At 44.7% G+C, this 10,098-nt stretch overlaps 1 non-coding gene across 1 annotated transcript; it reads right to left on the bottom strand.

Moving 5' to 3' along the window:
• Window positions 1-7,746: 7,746 nt before the first annotated feature.
• Window positions 7,747-7,818, bottom strand: TRNAP-AGG (transfer RNA proline (anticodon AGG)). The gene has a single exon. It is a non-coding gene; the product is annotated as a tRNA-Pro (tRNA).
• Between the last annotated feature and the right edge of the window lie 2,280 nt (window positions 7,819-10,098).

The raw sequence follows: 10,098 nt of genomic DNA on the forward strand, positions 1-10,098 counted from the left end.
CCTGTAAAAGTTTGTCAGGAAACTTTGTTGCACTGGGGGTATTTTTGGAGCAAGGTGGAGGCGGGGTTTGTCTTGTTAGAGCCCGGATAATGTAGACTAGCCACCAGGGATGGCCTGACGCGCCAAGCTTTAATGACATATGAAAAGGGAAAATAAGAATTTTAATAGTGCTCTGGCAGATGATAAATTCCTGTGGCCAACTGATTTTGGAGTAGTGTTGCCAACTTTTCTTCCCGGCTTCTGTGCCTATGTCTTTAACAGCAACTTGTTCTGCAAACACATACCGGGGTGGGTGGGGAATCTTTCTTATCCCTACACTCTGGGAAATTCCTCCACAGCATGCTGCTATTAAAAGAGCAGGCTAGGCTATGTTTTTCTAGCTACTTGGCAATGTTATGTGTGGTTTACTCACAAATTAAGAGAGAGGGGGGGATTTATTTATTTTAGCAACATCTTGTAGCCAGGGGATATCATCATGTCCCTCACAAACTTTGCACAATGTCTGATTTGCACTAAACATTCTTGTGTGGGTTTCCCCCCCTGGATCTACCTAAGCGTTGTAACTAGTTTAGCCAGCTACAAAAATAATAAGAGATTAAAATGGTCTTGAGTGTGATCCAGCAAGGCCATTCCAATATTAACTGGACAGAAAAATGTGGGGGTTTCGCTTGACCTTCTCTTGATCCCTTCAAAGATCAACAGGTAAAGCTTTTAATGACATACCACAGGGAGAGAAGTTTTACCACCTGGTAAAGCAGGTTTTTAAAGGGCGCTAATTCAAAGCAAACTGATTTTAATTAAAGGGAGCTGAATACAGGAGCGGATTCAGATTTTGGCAACCTCTCCATTATCTTATTTTATTTCAAGTATTTATAGACCACTTTTCTATTAAAAAATATTTTCCCATTGCTTACAGACTACAGTCTATAAATCAAGCAGCAAGCGCAATCAGTTCTTTCAAAGTTGCTGTTTGGAAAAGGGCAATCAGTCAATCTCAGGTCACAAACCAACAACAGCGAAAGCTATAGTCTGGGTGAACTTAACCTGCCTCCTATGTTCACTGATGTTGCCTTTACCTGCCAAGGAAGGGCATTCTACTGATGGGGTGCCACTGCTGAGAAGTCCCCAGTTACTGGTCACCTAACCTCACCTGGCAGAAGCACCCGCCAAGTCATATGTACTAGGATAACTTTTAAAATTCAGAATCCTTCGTTCCAAGGCGTTCCCTGACCAGCATTCAACAGCAATCACCCTGCTTGGTGGAACATATGCTTGATAAACCTGTTAAAGCATATGTAGGTTGTATCACACATTCTAGGAGGAAGTTGTGTTTTTGAAGATGTGTGTGGTACAGGGAGAAAGTGTGACAAATCACAGTTCTCTGACACTATGATATACACAAAGACACAGAGAGAGAGATTAAAATGTGCTGACAATGTAACACATAAAGAGGCCCTTATTAACTTACCACTACCTTTGACTAGCGTTGCCAAACCCTGTACCTAACTAGGGTTACCAACTTTTTTACCAGCATCTCTAACCATCAAGGGTCTAGCTAGAGAATCTTCCCTATGAAAAAGGAGCTCGTTATTTAAGGGTGGGGTTTTTTTTAAAAAAAAAAAATAGGTGCAGAGATTATGGTAGAGGTTCATTAAATCATGCATGGAGTGGAGAAAGTGGATAGATATATTTCTTCTCTTGTAATACTGGGGGTCATCTGCTTAGACTAATTGGAAGGAGATTCAGTCAGGACAGACAAAAAGAGAGAGAGAGAGCAGTAGTTCACACACAGCATAAGTGCCTGGTAGAATTTGCTGCCACAATACGTGGTGCTAAGAACCACTGGCTTAAATGGCTTTAAAAATCAATTAGGATTTAAAAATCAATTGGATCAATTAGGAATGTAGGAAGCAGACTTATACTGCATGAAAGTATGGTCTATTTGGCCCAGTATTCTTGACACTGAATGGCAGCAACTCTCCAGCGTTCCAGACAGGATTTTATTTATTTATTTATTTATTTATTTAAGGGTGACCATATGGAAAGGAGGACAGGGCTCCTGTATCTTCAATAGTTGTGTAGGTGTCATTTGTATGCATGTAGCACCTAGGGAAATTCCCTCTTCATCACAACAGTGAAAGCTGGAGGAGCCCTGCCCTCTTGACGAGATACAAAAGAGGGCAGGGCTCCTGCGGTTTTCACTGTGGCGATGAATTTCACCAGGTGCTGCATGCATACAAAGGACACCTGCTGGAATTAGGGTGGCCATATGAAAAGGAGGACAGGGCTCCTGTATCTTTAACAGTTGTATTGAAAAGGAAATTTCAGCAGGTGTCATTTGTATATATGGGGAACCTGGTGAATTTTCCTCTTCATCTCAACAGTTAAAGCTGCAGGAGTCCTGCCCTCTTTTAAATCTGGTCACTCTAGTATAGCTCTTGCAGCTTTAACTGTTGTGACGAAGAGGAAAATTCACCAGGTTCTTCATATATACAAAAGACATCTGCTGAAATTCCCTTTTCTATGTGACTCTTAAAGATACAGGAGCCCTGTCCTCCTTTCCATATGTTCCCCCTATATTGTAGCATACTGTTATTTGTGACTGTAGCTGGTGATTTATACCCAAATGTTTCTCATATTCATACACACACACACACACACACACACACACACACACACACACACACTAAACGTTTATAACTTGGCTGCAATACCAGTGGTCATTTGTTCTTTTGGGGGAGTTTGTCAATAGGCAGGGCCTCCTGATTTGTCTAAGCTGCACTGAGAAGCAAAAGAGCAGACCAGGCTGGTTCAGAGCCAGTGTGGTGTAGTGGCTAAAGTGTCGGACTGGGAGTCGGGAGATCCGGGTTCTAGTCCCCACTCAGCCATGGAAACCCACTGGGTGACTTTGGGCCAGTCACAGACTCTCAGCCCAGCCTACCTCACAGGGTTGTTGTGAGGAAAAAAATGGAGAGGAGGAAGAGGATTATGTATACCGCCTTGGGTTCCTTGAAGGAAAAAAGGCAGGTTATAAATGCAATAATAAATAAATAAAAATCTAGTCATTGGGCATCGTTATGCTGTTGGGCTCACAGTGTAGACCCAACCCCACAGCGCACTCGAGAAGTGGTGGACTGCAACTCCTATCAGACCCCAGGCTAGTCTAAGTGCCCCTCCCCACTTTTCAATGCTGATTCTAAGGATTGGTTGCAACCAGTTAAGGCACATCTATATGACAACGTTTGATTAGTTATGTTGTTATCACAGGTCTGTGCCTTTGAATGCTTGCATTCAGCATCGCAGCAGTTTAACTTCCATGGTTCCACCGCCAACTCCCCAAGGGATCGTGGGAACCTGCGTAGCTTAGCGACGGTGCTGAGAATTCGCTCCTGTTTTTCACAGAACCGCAGTTCCCACGATCCTCCAGGGAGAAGAAATGACGATGGCAGCTGCTTAAGGCCGTGTTATAATTATAGCTAGTCCTGCTTTCATCTGTCACCTGGATATAGGTCTGCATGCTTCTGGGACTGGATAAAATCGGTTCGGTGACTGTTATTTTTTTAATTGTCTCTAAAGTCGCCACTCTGCCCCAGGCTTCATATCCTTGCTTAACCTTAACATTCTCTAGGGTTTCACAGCTTAACCTCATCATGTTGTGACCTTGGAACAGAGGAAGAAGGAAATGTTGAATTTAAAAGTACACGGCCCATTTCCGACCAATCAGCAGTTCCTTTGTGTGTTTCTTTAGTGCACGCACAGAGCCAAATTTAATAATAGGGGCAACAGGCCTGAGGCACACCTGTCATCTGCTTCACTATCCACTCATGCAATAGTGCCGCTAAGCAATTTTAGATCTTGGACTTAACAGTCCTATGAGAAGGGGTTGGTTTTTTTAAGATGGCCCTGTGTATTACTTTAGTTGTGAAGCACATCACTAAAAAATTCCTTCCCGCCCCCTCCATAACCACTGTGCTTTGCAACTGCTTCTACATTCCTGATATGTTAGAACAACTACAACAAAACTGTTTGCCAATCCTTTTTTTTTTTTTAAAGCTACGTTGAGCAGGGCCGGCCCTATCATTAGGCAGGGTGAGGCAGTTGCCTCAGGCAGCAGATGTTGGGAGACGGCAGCAAGGTGTTGCAGGAGATTGCTTGTATGCCATACGACCAGATCTGAACTCCCTAAGCTAGCCTGGTGCGCTCAGGAACAGGGGATGATGTGCTTTTGTCACCGGTGTGGAAGGAAGATTCAAATGTCAGGGCCAGTTTGCTTTTGTACATGGCATGGAAGGGGGTGTTATCTTGTTCTTTGCCTCAGGCGGTGAAATGTCTTGGGCCAGCCCTGACCCAGAGCCTGTGAAGTTTTGCCTTTTAAACTCACTTAGATCATAGCACCATTCTGACTACAGGAATAAAATGGAGTTTGCTTCTGCCTCATCGCCAGCCTGCTCCCTGGGTGATAATTTCTCCCCTCTCCAAACTGTGGGGGCACTGGACTTTGGCGCCCAGGTTGAACCCTAGATCCACCGATAGGGCAAACATTTTTGCTTGAGTAACTGGCAACGTTGTCAGTGTGGTTTGCATTGCCCTGTTGTCATTGTTGTGGTTACCATTATCGGTGGGGAAATTTTACAATACCAGCACCCACTTGACAAGTGGAGCACGTATGAGTGATTATGCTCAGGTCCGTGTGTGCAAACTTCTCGTCTTCTATGAAAGGGAGAAATCGTGTGCACAAAACACGGCTCAGAGTTGCGAGACGGGTGACGAAGAATTACCCTGTTGGAGTCTGTCGACAGATCAAGAGCGTTTGCCTGAATTCTTGCCTCATTAACAGTGAGACAGGGTTAAAGAGTTAATTGAGGCTGAATTACCCTTGACAGCTGTTTATCGTGGCTCACAGGGACTAAAACGGTGACAATTCTTTGTCCACCTGTGTCAAAGAGCCTCTAGAGAGCCTGAGGGCCTGGTAATTGAATCAGCAGGCCCAGACAAGCTTCATGCGAATGCTCAGTGGCCATTACTCACCACTCTGGGTGAGTTGCATGGCTGTAACTTTGGCACAAGCAGGTGGCATTGTGGGAAATTCCCTAGCTGGTTGTGCCTCTGAGAGCCATGCTCCTTCCCGTCCCGGAGGGTCTCTAATTGGGCTAATGGCAGGGCTGTGGAGCAGCTGGAATTGCTCAGGTGGTGAGCAGGAAAAGGATGAAGAAACCTCCATGAAGTCTCCCTCCCACAGCAAAAGTCAGCCTGCTAATCACAGCACAGTGGTGACAGACACATGGAAGCAGAGTCCGCAGTGTGCTTTGAGCACATGGCCTCATGTTTACAAGATTAACGTTCTAATCACCTGAGTTTATAGAACCACATCCCTAGCAAAAAATAATAATAATATCTGCTTGGCCCCTTTTCAACCATAGTTGCCAAGTTTTATTTGTTCATTTAAAAAAAATGGGACAGCTACTGTGCTCTTAACAGCTCCTGACATTCAGAAATGTAGCCAATGGACGATTTTGTGGCCTAAACATCGTGATGGTTAAAATTCCACCCCGCTAATTTCAGGCTGCTGTTAAAGGAGCAGGAAGAGAGAGAGAGTAACCCCTAAGATTGGGGCTCTGTGTTGTTGTTAGTGGTGCTGTCGTCGTCTTTCTTTGCATTTGAAATAATTTCATACAGAGAATTCCACACAGGGTGATGATGGCATAGGTCATAGCCAATTGGCACTGGAACTGTGCTAGTTCCATTCAATTATACTGGACTCTTTCAGTCCAGGAATAGTGAAAGATATTTCAGCACATGAGGCAGGAAATCCAAACAGCAACCCCTGCGGCAGTCAAAAGTATCATCATAATAGTAAAAAAAAATGGCCATTTGCTACCTTCTGAATGGTATCTTAACATCTTACGCCAGCGGGCCACATCACCCTGCCTAATGGTAGGACCGGGTTTTTAAGGACCACTATCAGTGGCACACTTCCTACTGCATATGTGCACACACACACAACCCTCAGAAACTCTTGAAGGCAGAAACACACATGTGATGGGTTCTAGGAACATGGGGACTTAAAGAAGCTGACTCAGATTGAGGTCAGACCATTGATTCCTCTAGCCCATATTGCCGACACTGACCACCAGCAGGAGCTGTCCAGAGTTTCAGGCAGGAGTTTTTCCAGCCCTACTGAGGCCCTTTCTACACCATCGTTTTTTTGGAAGGATCATCCTGGGAGCATCCCTGTGTGTCCAAATTCAGGGGATCCCGGAATCAGGGAGGGATGATCCCTCCATTTCCCTCAGTTATTCCGGTTTTACATGCGGTCCCAGAACGATCCCGAGGACTGCAGATGGTGTGGGTGCCCATCCCGGCTTCTTCCCTCTTCCCCACGAGTAGTGGGGGGGTCATCAGAGGAAAGGAGCCGGAATGGGGGGGGAGTCCAGGGCCATCGGGGGTGTGATGGGGAGCAGGGTCAGGGCTTTGGGGTTTTTTGGGGTTTTTTTTCAGATAACCTGGCCAGAAAAATGTCCTACAACTCCCTGCATTCCCCAGCCAGCTATGCTAAACCTGCATAGGATTGCATCCTAAATATTTCACACATCTAGACATACACATACACACAGCTGCTTATAGCTCTGCCAGGAGTAGGGGAGGGAGAATATAAATACCCGTATCATGCCTACCACCACCACCACCCCACTCACAGTACAAATAATAGCATCTTCGGGATGGCATTAAATTGGAGCTACAGGGCAGGAGATTGAATTAACCTCTACTTCCCCAGTGCCCCTCCTCCAATCAAAATCGCCTCCACCACCACTGCTTTTAAGTTAAAATATCTGTAACTCTCATTGCAAAACTCCCATGTCGAGTCTGTTTTTGCCCTCAGACTTGAATATTTATCATGGAATCATAGAATTTTAGAGTTGGGAAAATATCCCTAGAGGTCATTTAGTCCAACCCCCTGCAGGATCTCCAATGCAGGAATGCCTCTCACGCATCCAGGATATTAGTTTATATATTCAAATACTATTTTTCCCCTAGTATCTGACCCAATCTCTAGGACCATTCCTATAGAAAGAAGGACGGCCATTATCTTCTTTATTAAAAGCTATTTATCCCATGGTAACTGACATAAATGGTGAGGGGAAATGTACCTTCATTTGTTGCTTTAAAAAGTGATAGGTCTGGAAAGCCTGAGAAGAAAGTGTTTAAGGAAATAAAATTATTTCATTTATTTATTTTTTAAAAATACTATTCACTCTTTTCTGCAGAGCTTCCAATTCTAGATGTGTTGATGCTTGTCAGGGTTGGGATAGGAAAGCGCTCTGCACATGGTCCAGAGCACTCTCCTTTATTATTATTTCACATACATTGGTGCTATGTTTGAAAACTGACTTATTTTGGCCATGAACTGATATTGTCCAAGTAGAGGGACGGAAGTCATATGTAGATATAAGAACTATTAATATTCATTCATCCATTCATCTGTGATATCTTGGAAAACGGTATACCAGTAAGCATATGAAAACCAGAATATGGGAATGAAACTTTCTTTCCCAGGAGCAGAGTTCAAAAAATAAATAAAAAGGAAGTTGAAATAATCCTTTTTTAAAAAAAAGACGCATCTTATACCCCCATAGGAAGAATTTTCAGAAGAGTACCTCTGTTGAGTGTATTGCATGGGGGAAAGGGTGTCTTGTGGCACCTTATAGAGGAAAATTTGACCGTTTTTTAAATATTGCAATAAAAGTAGGGCTCGTCCGGGATTTGAACCCGGGACCTCTCGCACCCTAAGCGAGAATCATACCCCTAGACCAACGAGCCAGCTGAGAAACACTAGCTAAAAAAATTGCATACCAACCTCTATCATTATGTGCCACGTTGAATTGCAGGACATTTAACGTCCTATTGCGTGTGTAAATGTGTTAGCGCCGCCTAGTGGCACAGGAGAATTACTTTCTATGTCCGGGATCATTTTGTTTGCAATTCTTTGAATTCTGATTGTTGTAGGTTTGGAAGCACATTGTAAAGAAGTATTTCAGATTATATGATCCCCAAATGTCCTTCTCTCTCTCTAGCCTTGTCATTCTCGTGTAGATATACGTTCATTCTGAAGTGCTTTTCTTGGAAGTATTTCCTGATTGATGATCTAAGAAAGTCACTTAACATATTCAATTAAAGCTCCGTTCAGCTCAGTATGTAATTCTTGCCCTTCAAAAGTTGTCTGTTTAATAGGCACTGGACTGATGTGCAAATAAGAAAGCTTTTTTTATTTCTTCCGGCGGGGCTGCAGTGCCTTTAATAGAGGTATGCAGCAGGCTGAAATCCAACAGGTGAAGATCTCCGAACAGGATGGCACAGCGATTGGGGCAAACCGCACACCTGTTGGATTTGTGCTTGTCATGCCAGGATTTATATCAGGATCACTGGCAAGCATGCCTCTGAATTGCAGTTGCAGTGGGAAGGTGCTTGCACACTCATGTCCCACCTGTGTAGGTGACCATATGGAAAGGAGGACAGGGCTCCTGTTTCTTTAACAGTTGTATTGAAAAGAGAATTTCAGCCAGTGTTATTTGTATGCATGCAGCACCTGGTGAAATTCCCTCTTCATCACAATTAAAGCTGCAGGCGTATAGCTATAGTGACCAAATATGAAAGAGGGCAGGGCTCCTGCAGCTTTAACATGCTGGCTGGGACATGCTGAGAGTTCTATGCCTTTTTTTCTGTCTAAAAAAGCATAGAACAAGCTAGAGCCTGTTCAGAGGAGGGCAACCAGGATGATAAGGGGTCTGGAAACAAAGCCCTATCAGGAGAGGCTGAAACAACTGGGCATGTTTAGCCTGGAGAAGAGAAGATTGAGGGGAGACATGATTTTGTTGTTGTTTATTCGTTCAGTCGTTTCCGACTCTTCGTGACTTCATGGACCAGCCCACGCCAGAGCTTTCTGTCGGCCGTTGCCACCCCCAGCTCCCCCAAAGTCAAGTCTGTCACCTCCAGAATATCATCCATGGAGACATGATAGCACTCTTCAAATACTTTTGTATACACTCTTCAACCTTTTGTCACACAGAGGAGGGCCAGGATCTCTTCTCGATCCTCCCAGAGTGCAGGACACGGAATAACGGGCTCAAGTTACAGGAAGCCAGATTCCAGCTGGACATCAGGGAAAACTTCCTGACTGTTAGAGCAGTACGACAATGGAATCAGTTACCTAGGGAGGTTGTGGGCTCTCCTACACTAGAGGCATTCAAGAGGCAGCTGGACAACCATCTGTCAGGGATGCTTTAGGGTAGATTCCTGCATTGAGCATGGGGTTGGTCTCCATGGCCTTATAGGACCCTTCCAACTCTACTATTCTATGATTCTAGGATTGTACCCTAAGGAATGTTAAGATTTTATTCAACTTGCAAAGAAGTTGAGATGAGTCGTGCCTCATTTTCATCCAACAAGCTCAGGTCTCAAGGACGGAAGGGGAGCCTTGCTGGACTGTAAACCAAAGGGCCATGCGGTCTAGCTTCTTGTTTCCTGCAGTGGCTGAACATATACCTCCAGGAAGGCCGCAAGCAGGCTGTGAAGGCAATAGCCCTCACCTGCAGTTATTCTCCACTGCTGAACTGGTATTGAGTCACATACTACTGACCCTGGACGCATATCCGCTCTGGATTTCAGAAGAGGACAAAGTTAACCAGGGGCTCAGCAATTCTTGAAATCCTTCTGGGAGGTTCTCTTGCACAAGTATCTTCCACGAGTTCTGCTTTTCTGAGGCATGTTCATATATATACCAGAGGTTCAGAAAATCAGGCCCAGGGCCTCTATCCCGCCCTTTAAGTTTCCCAAATGGCCACACCCCTTCCCCCAGACCCCCACCCACCAATCATTTGGAAGTTTTCCAGCTTTTGTGCCTTTCACCCTGTTCTAAAAGGATGAAATGCTTTTCCTAAGACTGTTACTTGCAGTAAGACCTTTAAGCTAAATTGTGGTGGTATTTTCGGCTCCGCCCCCTTTTGACATTGGAACCGCCCACTCCAGTTATACGCCCGAGAGCTTCTCTGAAACGGAATTTCGCCTTCGGGCGGAAAAACATTGTGAAGCCCTGCAGTACCC

This window comes from Elgaria multicarinata, chromosome 11 (assembly GCF_023053635.1).
Source record: "Elgaria multicarinata webbii isolate HBS135686 ecotype San Diego chromosome 11, rElgMul1.1.pri, whole genome shotgun sequence".
Lineage (NCBI taxonomy): Eukaryota > Metazoa > Chordata > Lepidosauria > Squamata > Anguidae > Elgaria > Elgaria multicarinata.